Source organism: Diabrotica virgifera, chromosome 5 (assembly GCF_917563875.1).
Source record: "Diabrotica virgifera virgifera chromosome 5, PGI_DIABVI_V3a".
NCBI lineage: Eukaryota > Metazoa > Arthropoda > Insecta > Coleoptera > Chrysomelidae > Diabrotica > Diabrotica virgifera.
In genome coordinates this window covers 1,821,170-1,844,156 of record NC_065447.1, presented here as the reverse complement: position 1 = coordinate 1,844,156, position 22,987 = coordinate 1,821,170, and the positions used below count along the sequence as shown (strand labels likewise).

At 31.6% G+C, this 22,987-nt stretch overlaps 1 protein-coding gene across 5 annotated transcripts in view; it reads right to left on the bottom strand.

Annotated features, from left to right (window-relative positions):
* LOC114333597 (protein sickie) overlaps positions 1-22,987 on the bottom strand; it is an 823,608-nt gene that overhangs the window by 527,919 nt on the left and 272,702 nt on the right. Inside the window, exon 1 of one of the 5 annotated variants that reach the window (XM_050651216.1) lies at positions 13,367-13,630. The exons of the other annotated variants lie outside the window; for them this stretch is intronic. The gene's annotated coding sequence lies outside the window, so the exon portion shown is untranslated. Of the gene's footprint in view, positions 1-13,366; positions 13,631-22,987 lie in introns of those variants that run through there. 5 annotated transcript variants of the gene reach the window in all.

Below are 22,987 nucleotides of genomic sequence, written 5' to 3'. Positions count from 1 at the left end.
CTATGCACTTTTGGCACAAACACGTCTTCAGGAAAATTGTTCCAAGTTAAATTTACTACCGAAATATTATATTTTAAAGTAAAAAATATTTTTTTCACAAAAATATATTCAAAAGAAAAGCAAGAAAAAAACACCAAAGAAAACAATTTTGTTCTTTGTCCTATAACTTCTTTCCTGAGAGATATAAGTATAGATATTGCTTCAGCGAAAAATAACTTCAGTCCTTTCTCTTTAAAATAACGTTTAGTAAAAGTCACTAGGATTTATATTTTCTGAAATAGAATTTTTCAAATTTAGCCGATCACAGCATTTTTGGGTTATTTTCCCCATTATCTTGCAAACATTGTTCTGTAACTTCTTTCTACGCATTTCTAGATATATATCTAATATATGTAATGGTAGGTTTAGTAGAAATAGAAGTCCATTACCTTTAAAATAGTATATTGTATATGGTTGTGTGACTATTTTTAAGCAAGTTATGATTTTTCAAGGTTGTATACTTTTAATGATTTTTGATATTTTTTATGATTATTGTTTAAATTTCTTATTATGACTTTTTTCTTGTACATTTAGGTATATACATTGTGCAACAAAAAAAAGCTTATTTTCTTTACTTTAAAATGGTGTATTGCAAAAAATTTAAGGATTATTTTTAAACAAGATATCTGTTGGATATCCAAGGGTATCTGTAATTTAAGAAAAATTTTAAATTTTTAATAAATTTTTGATTATGAAATTTGAAATTTTGATAAATTTTTTTCAATTAGAACATATTTACATATTATAACATAATTTTTAATTTCAAATAACTTTTCTTAATAACACTTTTCGATATTGTGAAATATAAAGGTACTTTACTCTTAAGCGAAATTCATATTTTTTAACATACTTCGTATATTATTGATAAAATTTTATATCTGATGATTGCATCTTAGGTCCTAGATTATGCAGAGCATTTTATAAAGAATAATTTTTTTTTTCATAAAGTTAATAATAAAAAAGTTTTCCATATTATGGTTCCAACTTAGTGGAACCTGTAGCATGTGTATATGTCACATTTTGAGAAATCATATCTTGTTTAAAAATAGTCCTAGAATTTTTTACAATACACCATTTTAAAGTAAAGAAAATAGGCTTTCTTTATATCAAAATTCATTAATAGTTAAGAATTTTCAAAAACCATATCTTGCTTAAAAATAGTAAAACAGCCTTCTACAATAGAGCATTTTAAAGGTAATTGACTTTTCTTTCTACTAAATGTACCATTGCATATACCTAAAGCTGCGTAGAAAAAAGTTACAGAACAATGTTTGCAAAGTAACAAGGAAAATGGGCCAAAATCGCTGTGAGTAACAAATTTTGAAAAATCATATTTTGTAAACTATAAATTATAGAGAATTCTAGAAAACACCATTTTAAAGAGAAAGGACGGAAGTTATTTTCTATCTTATACCTATATCCCAATGAGAAAAAGTTATGGGACCAAAAACAAAAGTGCTATCTTTCGTGTTGTTCTCTTGCTTTTTTTTTAATATATTTTTGTAAAAAATATATTTTTGACTTTAAAATGTGATATTTCGATAGTAAATTTAACCTGAAACAATTTTCCTGGTAGACGTGTTTGTGCCAAAAGTGCATAGAACTTACCCTAATTCGCCCTGTGCCTAGGGACTAATTCAACCCTTTCTCAAAAACGCACCCCTTTAAATGGTAGCACTCCGCGGTTTTTTCATATTTAAAGGTTCATTGATTATATTAAATAATAAAACCCCGTTAACGTTGTAGTTCCTTTCTAAAATACATAATCAATAACCTAATAATCTCATCTCAAAAAACTAAAACAATAATAATCAGTAAAGAACTTATCAGATGTTAAATAGAAATTGATGGCACCAGTATTGAACAAGTAATGGAAATAAAATACCTTGAAATTACACTGTTCAACTATTGAGACCTGGACAAAGAACTCAAGTACAAAAAGCAGATAGACTGGCAGGATCCCTTAATAACACTATATGGCCAAACACAGATATTAACACTGAGATAAAAAAGAATTAACACAAAGACTACTGGAAACTGCTGAGACAAGGGTAGCGAGAAGAATTACAGTAAATACGCTGAGAGATCGAAAGGGGTGTAAAGAGATTAGAAGAAAATGTAACGTACAGGTGTAAACGAATGGACACTGAAGAGAAAAAAAGAAGGAATAACCGCATAAGCAGAATGATGAAGACCGTGTGGTCAAAATAGTAAGAGATGAATTAGAAATCGGCAGAAAAAGTATGGGACGACCGTGTAAAAAATGAAGTGATAACCTTTCATATAGATATCAATCCGTCAATGAACAAGCAGATTTGCTTACAAAGAGGAAGAAGCAGAAGACAAATAGATCCTTGGTAGAGTACTCAGATGATATCAAACCAGATCATATAGACAACACTCTATACTCTATCTCTATATTCTATATGACATAGAAGACGTGAAAAAATTCAGGAACTTGGGAATGGATTTAGTCGCAAATAATGAAGAAGAATCTGAAATAAATAAAAGGCTTATATTGGCCAATAACGCTTATAGTATTAGAGCAGTTTATAACCAAAATAAAGTTAGAATAGAATAGAAAGTAAAGAAGTCTAAGCTGAAAAAAAAACGACAACAAAATATGTAGAAAGAAAAAAGCTCTTCTTAGTCCAGAAATTGAGCTGTACTGAAGATTTTAAAAATAAACTTCTACCAAGAAATAAAATGGGAATAAACCCAGTAAGGTACAACTAATAGCATTACAAAATACCATATTATACAAAGTTTTCGCCATACCGATAACAAATAATATTAAACCAAATTTGAAAATAATCAGATCAGATATAAACAGATCAGTCTTAGACGAAATTTTTTTCAATGCAATCAGTCAATATATGCAAATAAAAAAATACGTTTTATTGCGAAATATCTGTGCTGGTTAGTGTATTTCTCCAGAACTACTCAAGAAAATTTGATTTATGTCATTGGAATTTCTCAACTTGGCTTGTTGCCTGTTTTTCCTAACTTTAAACACTTTAATGATCATTAAGGATGCATTATTTCGTTAGTTTCTTTTAGAAGTTCGTAAATTAGAAAATAATTTGTACGGTTCAACTTTGAAAAGTGGGGCAAACAAATCATTAGCGTATTTTAACTATGCCACTGGAAAGATAAAACAGTTTTTTATTTTATTTTTAAGCTGAGTAATGTTTTATGGCGTAGTTTGAGCAATACAACAACTCAGTAGTTGAGCGTGTTTTTTATAAAAATGGGTGGAATTTTTGCAAAATTGGTGAAGAAAGTTTAGAACGTATTAACATTAATACGTAGACAACAGTTTTAAATTGGACTTGGGGTTTCCGAAACAATTAAATAGCGAAACCTAAAAAAAACGGACGAACCAAAAATTCATGAATTTTTAACTATATTTTGATTTTTTGAGTCTACGCTTAAAGTCTCTGTTAGTCTCTAGATATATTAAGATATATATAAGATAGATATATTAAATGAGGAAGCTTTTGGCTTATTCCACTGCGATCTTTTCATATCTATTATTGTGGTCCTCTAGTCCCAATTTTGTAACATCACAATAATAATTAGTTCGGTCTCATCATGTGGTAGATCTTCTTCTTCTTAAAGTGCCTATCCGTTCCGGATGTTGGCGATCATCATGGCTATCTTGACTTTGTTTACCGCAGCGCGGAAGAGTTCGTTGGTAGTCGTGTTATACCACTTACGTAAATTTTGAAGCCAGGAAATGCGTCTTCTTCCCGGTCCTCTTTTACCATTTACCTTCCCTTGGAGAATCAGTTGGAGAAGGCTGTAACGTTCTTGATTTCTCATTACATGTCCTAGATATTCTAATTTTTTTGTTTTGTTTTGTGGTAGATAATAATAGTACATTGTTTACCGGGTAGGAAAAGCTTAACATTCCTGGACGACTGTGAAGATTGCTAAGTCGAGGCGCAAGCCGAGACTTAGCAACACAAAGTCCAGGAATGTGGCTTTTCCTACGAGGTAAACATACTATTTTTCCGCAAATCGTTTAAAATTCGACAGATATTGATTGATTTAAAAAAAACGCGATAATTTTATTCCCAAATAAATGGTGCTTTGAAATTCCTAATAAAATTACTTGGGTTACTATGGAAACGTATTGAGGTTGAATTGTCAAACTTGACGTTTATAAATAGAACACTAACAACTGTACGGAAATATCATTTCCTTACAGTAAGGAAATGACATTTCCTTACAGTAAGGAAGTCCTGACTTTTTCTTCAAGAAATTTTGACAAGAATGTCAAAATTTCCTGGCGATTTGCGGAAAATACTATTTCCGTAAATAAACAATACACTATGTATATCTGTTTTATAGCTTCTTAATGTACCCTATTGACATATTATTATCTTAATTGCTATTATTATTTTTAAATAACACTAAGCGATCTAATAATGCACATTTTGTGATTATTGTGGTAAAAAATATTTGATAATTATTGATCTTTTTAGCATAATTGGGACAAAACGCTAATTGATATGTCTCATTTACACGGAGATAATGTTTATATTAATAAAGCCTTTTTGTCTTTATCTCAATGTTAGGTTGGATTCACTATAAATTTATTCCAGACATATATTTGCTATAATTAACGATTGTTAAACAATATTGTTTGCAAATTTGGACAAGGTTATTATTACCCCTTTTCTTTCTATTTTCCTATCATTAAGTGTACCATTTATATACAATTTTCTTGTAACAGTCGCTCGTCTTTTCAGTTTTGCTTCTCCTCGAAGCATTCTGTTCATTATTTTCTTTTTCCCTATGCAATATCGACTTCTCCTACTACATTACTTCATCATAAATCCTTACATAATTTGAAGAACAAGTGTCTAGAAAAAATAACAAAAGCCAAGATTAAAGTGTCAGGCATCAACTGACACCTAGAGACAAGTCGTCTCGTCTAGGATTATCATTGCAGCCAATATTTAGTTATATTGGATCTCCTCTACAACCATTGGAAAAAATTTTGGTTGAACAGTTACAGCCATACGCAGAAGAATCGGATTCTTACGTCAAGAATGCGAACCACGTCATCGAGCATATAAAAGTTGTGATTACTGAGCCGGGAATATTGCTAGTCAGCTTCGATGTGGTCTCACTTTTCACGAATGTTCCTATAGCAATACTATTTATGCAAGAAATAGAACAGCGAGCAATAGGAACAGAAAAACACAAACCAAAACTTTGATTTAGGTTCGTGTATACAGGGTGTAACAAAAATACAGGTCATAAATTTAATCGCATATTCTGGGACCAAAAATAGTTCGATTGAACCTAACTTACCTTAGTACAAATGTGCACGGAAAAAAAGTTACAGCCCTTTGAAGTTACAAAATGAAAATCAATTTTTTCCAATATATCGAAAACTATTAGAGATTTTTTATTGAAAATGGACATGTGGTATTCTTATGGCAGTAGTATTTTAAGAAAAAATGATAATCAAATTTGGACATCCCATAAAAATTTTATGGGGGTTTGGTTCCTTTAAACCCCTCCAAACTTTTGTGTACGTTCCAATTTAATTATTATTGTAGCGCTATTAGTTAAACACAAGTTTTTAAAAACTTTTTTGTCTCTTAGTACTTTTTCCAAAAGTCAGTTTTTATCGAGATATTTGAATATTTGTCAAATCCACCACATATTTGTATATGGTAAAGTACGATTATGGAGACTTGGTAATAATATGAAAATTTATTTATGAGTTACATTTTTAAGTACATTTTGAACCATATTAAAAAAGAAGCCACATCTCGATAAAAGATGCTTTATCAAAAAAATGCAAAGAGGCAAAAAAGTTTTAAAAACACTGTGTTTAACTAATGGTACCGCAGTAATAGTTTAATTGGAACGTACACAAACATTTGGGGGGTTTAAAGGAACAAAACCCTCATAAAATTTTTATGTAAACATATTAAAAAAGAAACCGCAACTCGATAAAAACTGCCTTATCGAAAAAATACCAAGAGGCAAAAAGTTTTAAAAATATTGAATTTAACTAATGGAACCACAATAATAATTTATTTGGAACGGACACAAAAGTTTGGGGAGGTTTAAGGGAACAAAACCCCCATAAAATTTTTATGGGGTGCACAAATTTCACTATAATTTTTCTTTAACATGTTATTTCCATAAGAATGCCACATGTCCATTTTCAACAAAAAATCTCTAATGGTTTTCGATATATTCAAAAAAATCGATTTTCATTTTGTAACTTCAAAGGGCTGTAACTTCTTTTGTGTGCATATTTGTACTAAGGTAAGTTTGGTTCATTCGAACTATTTGTGGTCCCAGAATATGTGGTTTAATTTATGACCTGTATTTTTGTTACACCCTGTATAATAGGTACTTGTATCATCTGAACACATGGAGAAGAAAAACTGAAGGTATATTTAGTATCAGTACTATGTATTGTATTCGGTCGGTTTATAACGTCCTGCGACGTTGTCCGATGCCTAAGCGCCAGTTCCCTCGGTTGTTCCAGTCCTCTTTCGCTCATAGATCTTCGTATACCACCAATCCAAGATTTTTTCGGTCTTCCTCTTTTTCGTTTTTCTCTTGGTACCCCAAATAATTGTCTTTTTAGGGAGTCTTTCCTCGCTCATATTTTGAACGTGTCCGTACCAGGTTAATTTTTTTTCCTCTATGCAGTCAGTAATTGTTTTTGTTACACGCATGCTCTTCTTATTATTTCATTTCGGATCCTCTCGAACTTTGATGTTCTGTTTGATCGTCTTAGTGCGTCCATCTCCGGAGCCTCTAGTTTTCTCTTTTGATGTTTTTTAATCCTCCTCGTTTCAGTACCGTACATCAATGTGATTTTTATCAACGTATTATAAATTGTTACTTTTCGTTGTTTTCCTATGTCTTTAGTCCACAATATTCCATTTAAGGGTTTTATCAGTATTGATAATATCCACCATAAAATTCAGTTTACTATGAAACTGGAAGAAAACCAACGACTACCGACAGACACATAGGATATACAATATACCGGAGACTGTATGAATTATACATTAATTAGCAAGAAATTAAAGAAAAAATTTTCAATTTGACTTGAAATAAAGAGGCAAAACGAAATTTTAAAATGTTTTCCTTGTCTGTCCTCTATATAAACAAAAACCAAACCATCTAATTAAATCCTTTAATATTTACAATGCTGCTACCAATTAAAAAATCTAATTCCTCCGGTTTTACGAACAGTAATTCCGCCAGTTGGTACGTGCCTTATCTTCACATTATTTACTTTGTACGATTCGTATTTGCTTTCCGTTATTATTTGTTTAAATAATTACAAATGGGTAAGGTTGATATTTTATTTAAGTCTCACGGTACGATAACAGAAAGCGCTCAAATTTTTATCTTAATGGGAATATAACACAATTTTTTAATACGGTTATACGTCTTTGTTTGTTTCCGGAATTATCCAAAAGTATGAACGTGATTTTAAGCAAATTTGACATACACAGGGAACTGGACCACCAGGAAGTGGGCTCACTTGCTCACTATAGTTACGGTGACCATATGTACTTATTTAAGTAGGACAGTACTTATTTTTATATATTGTCCTAATGTACTTTAAAACGTTTCTAAGGACACGCAAATATACTTATTTTTTCTAAAAAAATTAATATTTTTATCTTTTATAAGTACCGCATGTATACTCAGTCCTGTTGGACAGGGAATTGGGCAGGGGAGTGGGCAGCGTGAACTTGTAAATAGCTCACTCGCGATGTCGCTGCTAATGCTACTGCCATTGCAGTTTCATGAAGCCATTCTGAAAGTAGAAGATGATCAAATAAATGCGGCAGATGCTGCCCAAGAATACTTTAATCTTAAAAACAAATTACAACATCAGTCGGACGCATTATTTTTGCCGCTTAAAGTGAGAGAATGTCTTGGTAAACTTGAAGACGGGCAAGCCGCTACAAAACTTCAGTACACAAGTGAGACATTTTTACACAAAATGTGTAACCTACCTAGAAAACTGGAGTACAAATCTTCATGAGTTCAAACTATTCAAATGGATAGATCTAAGAAATGAAATAACATGAAACGATGTTTGCTATTCTTTTGAAGCTTTTATACTGTATATCAAGGCAACCATTTTAAATGAAGATCAACTCTTTGACGAACTGGGAATTTTGAAAGACGTGGCTACAAGTGAAAAGATTGCTGAGTGGAACAGAGAAGAAAAAAATAGTCAGAATCGATGGTTTGAAGTTTTTAAGTGTGTAGATCAATTCAAACTGAAAAACTTACAAATATTATGCGAATTTATGGTTTGTCTTCCGGGTACTAGTGCAGCTATCGAGCGTTTATTTTCTGTAATAAATAATTATTTGACGTCGGAAAAGTCACAAATGTCCATCTCCACTCTCAAGGCAGCGATGCAGGTGTACGCAAATTTTGATGAGACATGTAATGAAATGTTTCATTTACTTCAGTCGAAGCCGGACCTTCTTAAATTAATTTTAAGTTCAGAAAAATATGAATGGTACAAAAAACCGGAAGAAGATGAGGCTATTCCACGTCCCTCATCTAAAAACTTTTAATTACAGGCTTCTAACTTTCTTAAAGTTAATATAATATGTTATGTTTAATTTAATTGATATAATTTTTTATGTTTAGCTACATAGTTTATTTATTTTTATTGACAAAAAGTTACGTTTGTCCAATAAAAAGATACATTTTGCGTTTTTAATACACTTTTGTTTTTTTGTAATTTTTTTTCTTTAAAAAGATATGGTCACCGTAACTATAGTTATCATATATGAGTAAATACCTACTTTTTGCTTCGAGGGCACCGTGGGTGGGAGGAAAATAGAGAACACGAGAAAGATATAAATAAGAAAACGAAAAAGAAAAATTAATCACAAATATGGGTTTTAATTATTTGTCACAAAAAAACAAATGGGTGTTCATAACACAAAAAGAATGACCGAAAAAGGAATGAAAAATATAAATATCAAAAAAAAGAAACGGAAAAATATTCAATGTATAGGCTGTCAGTCGTAAATAAACCTTTAATGGGTGTAAAAAGAGCACAAATGAAACCTAATAAAATAAAAATAAATATAATTCGCCATATAAAGCGAATGTAAATTTAATATGTCAGTTAATCATCAATCTTTAATGATGATTAAACTTTAGAGACTGTCAAGAGACTAAAATGGACTCGAGACTAAAAGACAAACCCCTGGAATGGAAGAGGACTTTAGGACAAAAACAGGAGAAACAGTTCATTACAAAACATTCGCTAAAAACGGGACCTTATCAGCAAATAGGCGTTATAAGCAAATCAGGAAAACAGTCAAAACGATTGTATTTCTGTTAAAAGGACCCTGTAAACTGAATAGGTAGTTGAAATTAATGAGATTGGTAGATGATGACCTATGCAGATTCTATCACCTAGAAGAGGACACGTCAGAGCATATTTTCTGTCGGATATCGGTATGACACCCTACCCTGGCAAATGTGGGGTTTTTTGCAATTAGACGAAGAACAGTCAAACAATAAAAATATGCAGTCACTAACATAGGATAATGAACGAAAATATTTATTACCAATAATAAGTGAAATAAATTCATTTTTCGTAACAAATCAAACAAATCGAAATGGAGTGGAAACACTGTAGGTATATTTTTCCTGTATAGTTTTTCCATCCACTCTCTTTTCTATGCGTTTTATTGTTTCTCCATTTTTATCGTTTTTCTTTTTAGATTTTCTCTTTTCAGAATTACTTGTCACCATCTTAGTTCTTGCACTTCCCTGTTTTTTAGTTCTGTAACTCTTAAAATAGGAACACAAACTGCAACCATTTAAAACAACGCAATAAGTTAGACAATTAAATACTTTTTATAAAAAATGTAATGTACGTGATAGTAAAAGAATGTAAGAAAACCTTTACAAAACACTGTATAGGATGAAATAAATTGCATTATGGAACTCAACAGCAAAAAGGTATAGAAGACCTAATCGAAGGGTAATCAATAAAAAATAAAACAAGTAAAAATTTGTAAATGCCTGGGAACAGAGGTAAATAACATAGAAAGCAACGAGCAGGATTTCAACGACAGACTAGAGTACTAGAGAGTACAAAAAAAATTATTTCAGGCATTAAATAAAGGATTCCCCTACATCGAGGATTTTAAGCAGAAGATACCAGAATAGGATACAAGCAGCAGACATCAGAGATAGCATACCGCAGAAAAAAGGGGCAAGGACAGACTCAGAAACGAAAAAATAGATCATATAACACGGATTGACAGTAACAGCAAAATGAAAAGATTGTGGGAAATTAAATCAATACGAAAAACAGAAGGGGCATACCAATAAAAGATTGGAACGCCGACATTACAGATATATGACAAAATAAGGGTAAATTGGTGAAGAAGCAAGATTATGTACGTATTTGTATTATGGTTTTAACTTACACACGGTAATTCAGAGAAGTCAGTAATTTTTTCTTTGAGTTGTTAATAAATAAAAACATACGAAAAAAATTGCACCAGCAAGTACACATGAATTCAAAAATAACAAAAAACAGTCCTAGCCAACTGCCAACAGTCCAAATTATATTACTCTACCAGCAAAACTACTTTTTAAAATTTATAAACGTCTAAAAACCAAATAATAAACATTTTTATTCAATTTATTTTCCTGCCTTTAGTGTCACGTCCACTAAGTATTTGATTATTTTTGTAACTACAATTTTGGAATAATATTTTAGATATCTCGTCGAAAGAATTCAACAATGCATAGAAGAATTTCAGAAGGTGTTTATTGTTGTAATTTCCTCGATTAACATTAATTTATTAGATCTGTTTGAAGGTTGTGCACACGAAATTCTTAATAAAAATACCAATAAATATGTAATACGATTTCTAATAGAAAAACTAGATTTTTATAGTACAAAAGGTAATAAAACCTGTAGGTAATCGTATATAGTTGAGTAGATGTATGTAGATACATAAAAACAACCTATCTATCTATCTATCTATAGACTATTTCGTCCATTCTTGAACGTAAGGCTCCCCTTTTTCTCTCTAGGATTCTCTGTCCTGGGCTATACTCATCCATTTGGAACCAGCGTGTTTTTTTATTTCGTCGATCCATCTGATTTGAGGTCTTCCTCTTCCTCTTCGGTATTCCCAGGGTCTCCAATGTAGTATTTGGTTATTCCATCTGCTGTCTTGCATTGTGCCCAGCGAATTTCCATTTCAGTTCTAAACCAGGGCGCATCTGTAAAAATATTAGTACATTTGGATGTTGAGAGTGGCTCAAATATTTTTGTAGAAATTTCTTGACAATAACTCATATAATAATATTTAAGTTATCCTCCCACTCAAAAAGGTCCGGAACATTGTTTAAATAATTAAAATGTCAAAAAATTATGGAAAAATTCGATTTTTCTCTTCGTTTTTTGATTGTAACTTTAAAAGTAGTAATCAACTATTTTTAATGGGTTTAATATACCCATTAAAAATAGTTGATTATAAAAATGTCACAAATAAATAGCTTCAGAACAACATTAAAAGTAATAATTTTCGAGAAAAGTTGTACATACCGACATAAAAGTTGCGTAATTAAGTTTCCTACAATACAGCATTAGTTAAAAATTTTAAAAATTGTCACCTTTGTTGCAAAATATTAATAATTGCGAAAAAACCATAAACAAAAAAAAAAAATAGTAAAATAATACTGTAAATTTCGTTAAGATCGGTTGAATAGATTTTGCAAAATTAATTTTGCAATCCAGCTTTCGCATAAAAAATTTAATTTTTCAAAATGTTGCAGGACTGAAAATAAAGCAGACAGCAAGTTAATTTTTTTTGCATATAGAAAAATACTGTACCTTTAATTTTCAATTTGCAAAATTAAAATCGGTTAACTACCACGACGTCAGGAATTTTTTTAAATAAACATTATTTTTGGTGCTACGCGCAGGACAGCAGATACGTTTGCTCTGATTGGACAATCCAATGACCTTTGAGAATGATTGATAAATTTTAATTTTTAGTACATTTCGATATAAATTAATAAATTTGTTTATTGCAAAATAAAAAATACATGCTCTGTTCTTTGAAATAACACTTTTTTTAGCAAAAACTTTCTTTGTTCATATATTTTAACTTAGAGAATAAAAGTTTATTATTTATAAACATACGCAATTGTTTAAACAATATTTCACAAACAATAATTAAATCAGTTTGATTCTTGTGGAATTAAAATATTAAAATACAAAAAATATGGAGTAAGAAAATAATATATTAGATAAAGATTGGAAGAAATTTTGGTGGAAATCAACTTATGTGAATCTAACAATGCTGTCCTGCGCGTAGCACCAAAAATTATTGTTTATTTAAAAAAATTCCTGACGCCGTGGTAGTTAACCGATTTTAATTTTCTATCTGCTTTATTACAGTCCTTCAAAATTTTGAAAAAATGAATTTTTTTGCGAAAGGTGGATTGCAAAATTTATTTTGCAAAACCTATTGAACCGAGCTTAATGAAATTTTCAGTATTGTTGTACTATATTATAATGTTTTTCTGGGTAAAATATGAAGGTCCTATGTGTAGCATAAATGGTTGAAAAACGTAAAATGCGAATACTTGTTTTTTTATGGATTTTTCGCAATTATTACTACTTTGAAACAAGGGTGACAATTTTTAAAATATTTAACTAATCCTGTATTGTAGGAAATTTAATTACGCAACTTTTATGTCAGTGCAACTTTTCTCGGAAGTGTTTTTTCCTTCATTTTTTAACATTTTGATTATTTAAACAATGTTCCGGACCTTTTTGAGTGGGAGGATAACTAAATTATTATTATATGCGTTAATTCCAAGCAATTTCTGCAAAAAAATATAAGTCACCTCTCAACGTCCATCTCAAAACAGATGCGCCCTGGACTATTCTATTATTTTTTCATTTACATCTTTGACCTTGGTGATTTTTCTAGAGGAATAGATAAAAACAACCAAAATAGTGAAAATAAAGCGTTAAAAGAAAACAAAACATGAATCATATTGAATAAAAATTTTTTTATTAACACAATTAATAAAAACAGTCTAATACTAACATATCTAAAACAAAAATACAAGTTTTGAAAATATGTAGGTACCAGTAAAATTACATAGGTATCAAATGGAGCAAAAAACTCCTTGTAGATAGAATGTTTTTATGTATGACAAGAACACACAAAATTATTTCAAATAGGTACTTTAAAAAAAATATAAAATATTTGTTTACATTATAAAAAAATCGACACAAACACAAACTCACCTGTTGTCACCTACTGAATACCTTCACACACATACACACATCAACAATCAAAACAAGTCACTACTCATAAACCACCTGATGCACAATATCGATTCTATTATTCCGTACTGCACTCCCAGAAGTCCAAAAATGAAAAACTAGGATGTCGTAAAAATCACGGTACTTCGGTATTCGTACTCGAAGACAAAAACATTCGCGGGATAACGGATTGTGAACCTTTTTTGAAGTTGGTACTTGCTGAAAAACAAAACTCGCGCGACTGACCGGGTCTTCACCAGCCAACGTGAAGTTGGTACACGAAGATTAACGGGCGGTGTTGTCAAGTCAGAATAAATATTTAAATATTTACTGAGATTTTAATGTTTACTATATAATAATTACACTCACGGACAAAAATATTAAATATTACATATTTTGAAATAAACGTGTGAAATAAAATTAAAAGGAGTAGTTCCCTTGTAGTTAAATAAAATTGTTTCTGCTGCCCCCAGTGTCATAGAAATAGGATTTATTTTTTGAATGTGATGTTTTGAAGTATCATATAAATGGTATAATCGGATTTAAATAATTTAGTATGGTGGCCAATATAATTTTTAATTGAATCTCATCAAGGTAAGTATTCATTATTCTACCGACATGAAGACTTGCGTCATGGTGCATTAACACGAATTTGTTATCCAATATGGCTGGCAAATGGCAAACCATGATCTTATAAAATGTTTTTAATGTGCATATCAACTGTCATTCATCCAATCACCTCCGGTCTCTCCTTTCCAAGAAATACTACTCCATAGCACTATACCCCACCACCAAAAGATATAACACTCTGTACGAGGTTACATATGGCATACCGTTCACCATATGGAAGCAAGATTTACAAAATTTCGCCTACAGAAGAGTTAGCGAACAGTATGCCAGTTGTAATCTCATACAGAGCGTTAGTTTTGGTGGTGGCGGCATAGTACTACAAAGCGGTACTGCTTTGAAAGGAGATAACGAACACGTGGAGGCGATTAGGCGAGTGTCAACTGATATGTACACTAAAAACATTTTAGAAGAGTTTGCCATTTGAAAATCATATCGGATATGACATATAGGTGCTAATGCAAGTGTTCATGCCGTTAGCTTAGTGAATACTTACCTTGATGAGATTCAATTTAAAAATTATACTGGCCAGCATATCATTCAGAAAAAAAAATCCTATTCCTATAATGCTGGAGGGCTGAAGATAGCAGCACAAAACATTTTATCCCACATACACATGCAATATTTTTGTCCGTAAGTATATTATTATTGTGGCAATATAGATTAGAGAAATTAAAATAGCATTTTGAAATACTGAAAGTCTTACTGGTAAGAGTATAGAGCTGTTAGATGCGCTTATAATTGCTTTCACCTAAGAAACGAAGTGAAAAGGACAAACTGTGAACGGAGAAGTGAGGAAGAGAAACAAACAGCATTTATAAAAGAAAAGAAATACTTCTCATATCCTTTTAACATCTCAGGCGTCAGATTAGGATTTCGGTTGTTCCTTTATCCATTTTTCCATGCATTTCTATTTTTACATTTTCCAAAAATACAGAATTATTCTTCACTAGTTTCCGTGTATTCGTTGCTATTTCTTCCATCTATCCATCTCATTCTGGGTCTTCCCCTTATCCCCGTTTCTTTGTACATACTATTGTGTTTCAATTTATCAATCAAAGATAGAATAAAAATTTTAATTTTTTTTAATATAACGCGGGCACATAAATTTGATACATCCTGTATATTGATTTGTAAATATTTATTAGAAGTTAGCTTTCAACGCAAAGTGGTTTCTCCTTAATGAATTTTTCCATGATGAATATTAAAAACATTTTTGTAAATAAAAGTGAAGTGAAAGTTATTTAGGATTAGTATTTTAAACCGATTGTTTATTACGGGAAAGATAGAAGCCATAGTAATTAGTTCTTAGAAAATTAAGGTGAAGAAAGTTTCGAATTTTAATCTTTTTGTTTAACCCCGAGTAAATTTTGTAGAATTTCCCGAAAGTAAAATGATTTAAAATGAATTTCCCGATAAAAAAGAATGGGGAGAGAGAAATGTTTCTGATTGGCTTGGAAATTTGGAATGAGGAAAGTTTTATTTGAATATTGAGACAGTTTGGAAAAGAAAAGATCATTGTGTTACCGGCATCCGAAAGGAGCAGTCAATAGTTTTCGTGAGTCGTTCAGAAGCAAGTACTAGTGATTGTGTTGATAGGGAGAGTAGCTGAAAGGTGGAACAAGAGACAAATCAAATCGAGAAGAAATACCTCTTTGATTCTGTAAAGTCCAAGAGAGTAAGTTACAAGAATTATCGTTATTAAAATTATTTGTGACACCAAGTAAAAAAGATACTTGGGTCTCAGGAGATTATAGTTGAGAGAAAGAGAGGAGAGAGTTTTGGAGTTTATTGAACGAGTACTGGCAAGAAGAGGCCTGGCTTGTGTTTTGGAAAAATAGTTGCTGGTATCCTGCTGGATTGTTTGCTGAGAACGGAGAGGGATTTGATTGGTAGCCTAACATAATCAACAAGGAGGAGCTGTTTGAGCCAAGAGGAGACATCATTGTGTGTGAATCAAAAAGGTCAGTCAATAACCTATGTGATAGATTTTATTTTTATAATCAGAAGTTAATTTTTTTACGTAAAAGCATATGCATTTTAGATTCCAACATTTCAAAAATTTAATAGGAAGTATAAGTAATTTTGCGAATACCAAATTTGTTTGTTTAGCTTGTTTTATTAATGGTATCAAGAACAAAGCGATAAATATTTTTCTGAATTAGATTAATTTATATGATAAAAGTCTCATTTGAACAATTATGCCCACAGGATTTAATTGATAAATTTACAGAGCATTGCTTTTGATAATAAAGGTATTTGTATGTGTTTATTTATGGTATTTCTATTTATTTCCTTTTCCTATTTTTATCCCGATAAGGATCAACTAAGAGATACTGAAACCACGAGAGAAGATAAGTATAACATAAGATAATTTAGACATTTTTTATATTATAAAAAGGCACCCTGAGATTTTTTCTTAATTTTTTATGTATGATTTGCGTTAATTAAATAAGTAATCAAATAAATAATAATTAATATCAAAGTAATAGAAAGCAGAACATAACAATACATATTTCCAAATTCTAATATTTGCCTTGTAATTCTTTCTGGTCTCATTCTATTAATATATCCGAATCAGATCATTTGCTTCTGTTTAATGTACTCAGTAATTGGTTTCTGCATATAATAGTATCATAATTTCTTATTATGTCCCATTTTGTTTTTCCGCGCATTTTTCTAAAATGTTTAATCATAGGCGTAACCAGGGGGGGGGTTTTGGGGGTTGTAACCCCCCCCATTGGGATGTACTTTGAGCTCCATACGCTTAACACCATAGCCCTCAGAGACCTTCCAGTAGTTGTAACCCCCCCTTTCAGGTAGTTGTAACCCCCCCTTAGGATCATCCTGGTTACGCCTATGTGTTTAATTTCGATTGCGTTAAGTTTTATTTAATTCATGTATTTTACTGTTATAGATATTATCGTGAATTTTTCTCTTGACTTCCGTTTTTACATATTTGTGGCCTAGTCAGTATTGTTACCTACAATAATTACATAATTACAGTTGAGTCCGCGAGTCTTTACCTGTGCGTCATTAATACCTGGCGAGATAAAACACATACTTTTTATTTAGCATCATTCTCTTCCAGGCATGAAATTAATGGCAAACCAGCTGCCGACTGTTATTAAGTAAAAACACATGTTATTTTTATGAACGATTTAGACTCAGTGGATTGAAAAGAGATAGGTACAAAGAAAGACGATTGGGGATGTCTTCACATATTTTAAGTACAATTTCTGACGTTTTGGTTTGTTTACTTTTGTGGCTGTCAGTTTGTTGAATTTTTTGCTGTTATTTTGTCGAATTTTTCATTTTGAAGTTTTTTATAGTATACACATAGTAGTTGTTTTCACAAATAATTTTATACTGGAGTTAGAAATTTTGTAATAAGTTTATGTTATTTTACGATAAATTTTGACAACGTACAAAGCTAACCTCATTTTTGACACAGTTGAATGCTTGTGTTTAAGGTTCCGCCAAAGTGAATAAAATAACAAAAAGAAAATATGTTATTGAATTCTTTTATAAATTGTTTATTTATTTATTAATCAATGATAATATAATAATTTATTAAGCTACTTCAAATGTAGCTGTAAATATGCACCAAAATGTTAAAGCAAAACTTAAATTTGACATTCTATTTATTTGATAACGTCAAATTTTATACTATAACCCGTGATCGGAATAATATCCACTTGCCTGTGCGTTTAGTAAATTTCCGACTTATTTCGTATGCTTTAAATGATGACGCACGGGTAAAGACTCGCGGACTCAACTGTATTGTGTTTGCTGTCGTCTGACAATTAGTGACAATCATCTTTTGATTATCTTTTACAGTCTTCAAAATACATATATTACGTCCTATTACTTTCTATAACTGTTTAGTTGAATTTCTGCCAGGCAGCTCTATTTTTAAAATGTTTGTTAAATTTTCTTATTCCGCATACTCCATCAGTCTTGGTTATTGTTTTTTTTTTATATTTTCCACTCTCCTTCGAGGATCGTTTGGATTTCTTCATTACCTAATTTTTGGAAGTGTTCGTTTGTTTGTGTCGGTATTTTTCTTGTATATTTTTATTTATTTCGTTTTTATATTGCTATTTTTCGGTACTCAGTTTTATCTTCTTTTCTTCCTGGTCTTACTATATCATATTTTGCTACGACTACTCTATGCTGTGATCCTATTTCTCCTTTGACCTTTGTTAATTCTCTCGTATGTACTATATAATCTATTAAACTTTTTGCATTTCTTTCTTCTGCTATAAACGTGTATTTACCTTCTAATTGTTGGTTCTAATAGGTGTTCCCAATCTTAAGATCACCCATTTCTCTCCCTCTCTCTCTCTCTCTCTCTCTCTTTCTCTCTCTCTTTCTTTCTCTCACACCACATTTGCCTTGATATCATCTATTATTATTATTGCTTCTTATTCTTCTTTTTACTTCAACTAGTTTATTTTGTATTCCGTTATAAAATTTTACTACTTCTTTTTCTGATGTTCCTTCTACTACATTTCTTTCTACTAATTTTACCTAGTCCTATCTGGAACTGCCTAGAACACCAAAGTACATAACATAATACAAGTAGTAAAGAGTATTTATGGAACTATAAGAGGACAAATACAAATAAATGGATAATATTCGGATGAATTCCAAATGAAAAAGAATAAAATAGCAAGACAGTCTCGGACTTCTACCCCTAAATATAGTATTAGGACAAAAAACACGAAGAAAGCTCTTATATGCCGACAATATCATATTGACCGCAGATACAGCAAAAAAATATAATATACTAACGATACGGACAAAAGAAATATATAGATATAAAACAGAAATTTACAAAAAAAAAGACCATTTATTTATAACGATCAACAGGCCTTGAAACCACAAGGCTTTTTATTTATAATGCTAAACAGCATAAAAATACTAAAGTAATAATAATAAATGATCAAATAACACAAACAAGATAATAAACAAATATACTGGAGAGAGCAAGGAGTAGAGAAAGTGACCACTCAATAAAGAAGAAATAACTTAAAAGAAAAGCAGGAATATTTTTTTTTAGAATTAAAAATGAGGCAATAACAGCCAAATGAGAAAATAACCCACATTAACTACAACAAAGCAACCCAGCGAAATTTGTACGATATCATTTGCAGAATAAATGTCAATAGACTGGCCAAAAGCAGGGCCGGCGATAACGCGCCTGAAAGGGATGCACCGCAGGCGGTCGCCCCTGTTTGGGGGCGCCAGATTTTTTCCGCTGCTGCGATATAAAATATTAATTTAAAAGAAACCGAAGGGCGCCTATGCTAGTTTTGCAGGCGGACGTCTCATACCCTAGCGCCGGTACTGGCCAAAAGGGTATACGAAGAAGAAATATAACGAAAAGATATATAGGTATAAACTTTTTATGTATTCTTCTCATAGAATAGTATAGTAGTTTCTTTATTTATCTGACACATTCAGTTGTGAAAAAATCTCAGATGTCCGTAGTAAACTACATAAAACCTTTGGATAGTTTTAGGAAAAACATCAGATGTCAGGGAAGTTTTTCTTGATTTGCCAACATTTTAATTTTCGGACAAGTCTTGTTTTTCAAATAAACGCTTCAAATGTAAACAAAACGACGATTATGAATACAAATTAGTAATTTTAAAATAATTCAAATAATAATAAATCATTGTAGTCTTGACAAAAACCGGCTAATATGGCAACGCTGCAACTTCAGACCAGGTTACTTAACGTAAGCTCTACCGCCTCCGCATCTCTTTGCACATATGAGCGTTAACCTACCTGATTCAGATCATATGACATAACAAACACTGAAAGACTATTTACTTTAAAATTGGTGGGTGCTCTTTAAACAACCCATTCTAACGTCCTCTTACCTACTCCTTAACTGCAAAACTGCTGTTAGATTGGCCCGTACTTTACAAAAAATAGTGAAAAATACCGTGACGCGTTTTTTGGAATATTAAGAGCAGCCGGTGATAGGTGATAGTGGAAAGAGGAAGTGTTAAGAAAAACTTGAGATCAAAGGGAAGAGATAGAGACAGAAGCGGACGATCCGTATGCTTTTGATGAGTGATGCAAGTGTGTTTTGTTTTGAAAGGGTTTACCTACAAAGATGATTCTCGTAAGGAATTAATTTTTTTCACACAGGTAATGAAAGGTAAACTGGCATATACATACGGTGACCATATGTACTTATTTAAGTAGGACAGTACTTATTTTTAAATATTGTCCTAATGTACTTTAAAACCTTTCTAAGGACACGCGAATGTACTTATTTTTTCTAAAAAATGAATATTTTTATCTTTTACTACTTTTAAACAAATTTCTTTGTATACTGTTCCAGTTGTTGCAGCTTTTGTGTCTTGATCCATTCAATATTTCCATTTTTTTGTTGACTCTTCTCATGACTTCGTTGTTTGTTACAGGCTCGGTCCATGCTATCTTCAGGTACCTTCACCCACAGTTCAAATGCTTCCAACTTTTTAGTAGTCGACGCGTTAATTGACCATGCTTCTATCCCGTAAAGCAGAGTCGAGAAAATATAACACCTTGCCAGCCTAACTCTCAAGTCTTAATTATTTCAGTTCTCTTGCACAAACTACCTTTCTCATTTTATTGAAGTTGGTTCTTGCCTTCTCTATTCGAACTTTAATTTCTTTGGAGTAATCGTTTGTGTGATTAATTATTGTGAAAAAATAGTTGTAGTTTTCAACTTGTTCTACAGTCAGGCTTTTATCATTATTTTGGGTTTTTGATATCCTCATAAATTTAGTTTTCTTGATGTTTACTGATAAGCCATATTGTTCACCATACTCAACTATCTTGTTCATTAGCTTTTGGAGGTCTTGGAGGTTGTCCGCTATTATGATAGTGTAGTCCGCATATCTAATGTTGTTAATTGGCGTTCCATTTAGGTACCTTTATTCCTGCTGTTTCTCCCTCAAGAACTTTTTTCATAATTTCTTCAGAGTATGCATTTAATAGTAGTAGTGACAATACACAACCCTGTCGCACTCCTCTTTTAATTTTGAACTCTTCTGATGTGTGTTCGTTAATGCGTATGTGTGCCTGCTGTTTATAATATAGATTTGTTATAATTCAAAGGTCATTGTATTGTAATTGTTTTGCTTTGAGGACGTCCATTAGCTCTTTGTGGCGGACTTTATCGAAAGCCTTGCTGTAATCTATGAAACAGACGTACATATCCTGGTTCACATCCAAGCATCTCTGGATTAGTAGTGCAAATCCAAAGTGGGTTTCTTCAATATTCATATCAAGTGTTTGGTAAATGCGTTTATGAATGATCTTTAAAAACATTTTAAGTGTGTGAGACATCAGGCTTATGGTGCGGTGGTCGTACACAAAACTTCACTGCACAAGTGAAACATTTTTACACAAAATGTGTAATCTACCTAGAAAACTGGAGTACAAATTTTCATGAATTTAAACTATTCAAAAGCATAGATCTAAAGTGGGCTCCACACTCTCGGCGAAGTTACTTCGCCAAAGTTGACCGAAGTCCGAAGTACCCTCTCTACACACTCGTTCTACTTCTCGAGGAAGTGCGATACCGACAAAGAGCGGTGCGATACCGACAACGATCCCTTTGACCAGACCGACAGAAAATGGAAGTAGAACGAAGTGAGGCAAAGTTACACAAGGTGGCCGTCTACACTTTCGTACTTGTTGAACCTCGATCGATTTCGGCGAGAGTGTGGAGCTCGCATAAGAAGTGAAATAATATGGAACAATGTTTGTTATTCTCTCGAAGCTTTTAAATTGTATATCAAGGCAACCACGTTAAACGAAGATCAACTCTTTGACGAACTGGGAATTTTGAAAGACGTGGCTACAAGTGAAAAAATTGCTGAGTGGAACAGAGAAGAAAAAAATAGTCAGGATCGATGGCTTAAAGTTTTTAAGTGTGTAGATCAATTCAAACTGAAAAACTTACAAATATTATGCGAATTTATTTTTTGTCTTCCGGGTACTAGTGCGGCTATCGAGTGTTTATTTTCTGTAATAAATAATTATTATTGGACGTCGGAAAAGTCACAAATGTCCATATCCACTCTCAAGGCAGCGATTCTGGTGTACGCAAATTTTGATGAGACTTGTATAAAATGTTTCATTTACTTCAGTCGAAGCCGGACCTTCTTAAATTAATTTTAAGTTCAGAAGAATATGAATGATGCAAAAACCGGAAGATGAGGCTATTCCAGGTCTCTCATCTAAAAACTCTTAATTACAGGCTTGTAACTTTTTCAAAGTTAATGTAATGTGTTATATTTAGTTTAATTGATATAATGTTTTATGTTTAGCTACATATTATGTAGTTTATTTATTTTTAATTCCAAAAAGTTATATTTGTCCAATAACAAGATACATTTTGCGTTTTTAATACATTTTTGTTTTTTGTACTTTTTTTTCTTTAAAAAGATATGGTCACCGTACATATACAGGATGTTACACGGTTTATTATTGTGCATCTTCATATGTAATCAAATATTGAGATATGCCGATGCCGGTGTGAGAATGTGGTAAGGATGTACTTAACTCGGATGTAACTCGGGGGATGTAACTCGGGGAAATAAGATTTCCTCGGGACTGACAAATAGAGGTACCTGTTTTTTTGTTATTATAGACCTACACACACTCAAACTTATATGGAATCATCTGATATTTCTTATTATTTCGCGCGAATTAAAAAAAAACAAACACGAAGTCAAACAATATTTATTTTAAAGCAATTTAATAACAAATACATAACAATTAAATAAAACAATAAAGTATTAAACAAACAAATTGAAACTACTTGTTTTAAAGTCAATAGCATAAAAAACTTCAATGCAAAACGAATAATGTTTAAATTGTTCTTGTTTTTTTTTTGTTTCTTTTGGTAGTCAGTGTTATCACCTCTAGTCTTTATGCAAGCTTGTTTGCGTGGGCACGCTCCTA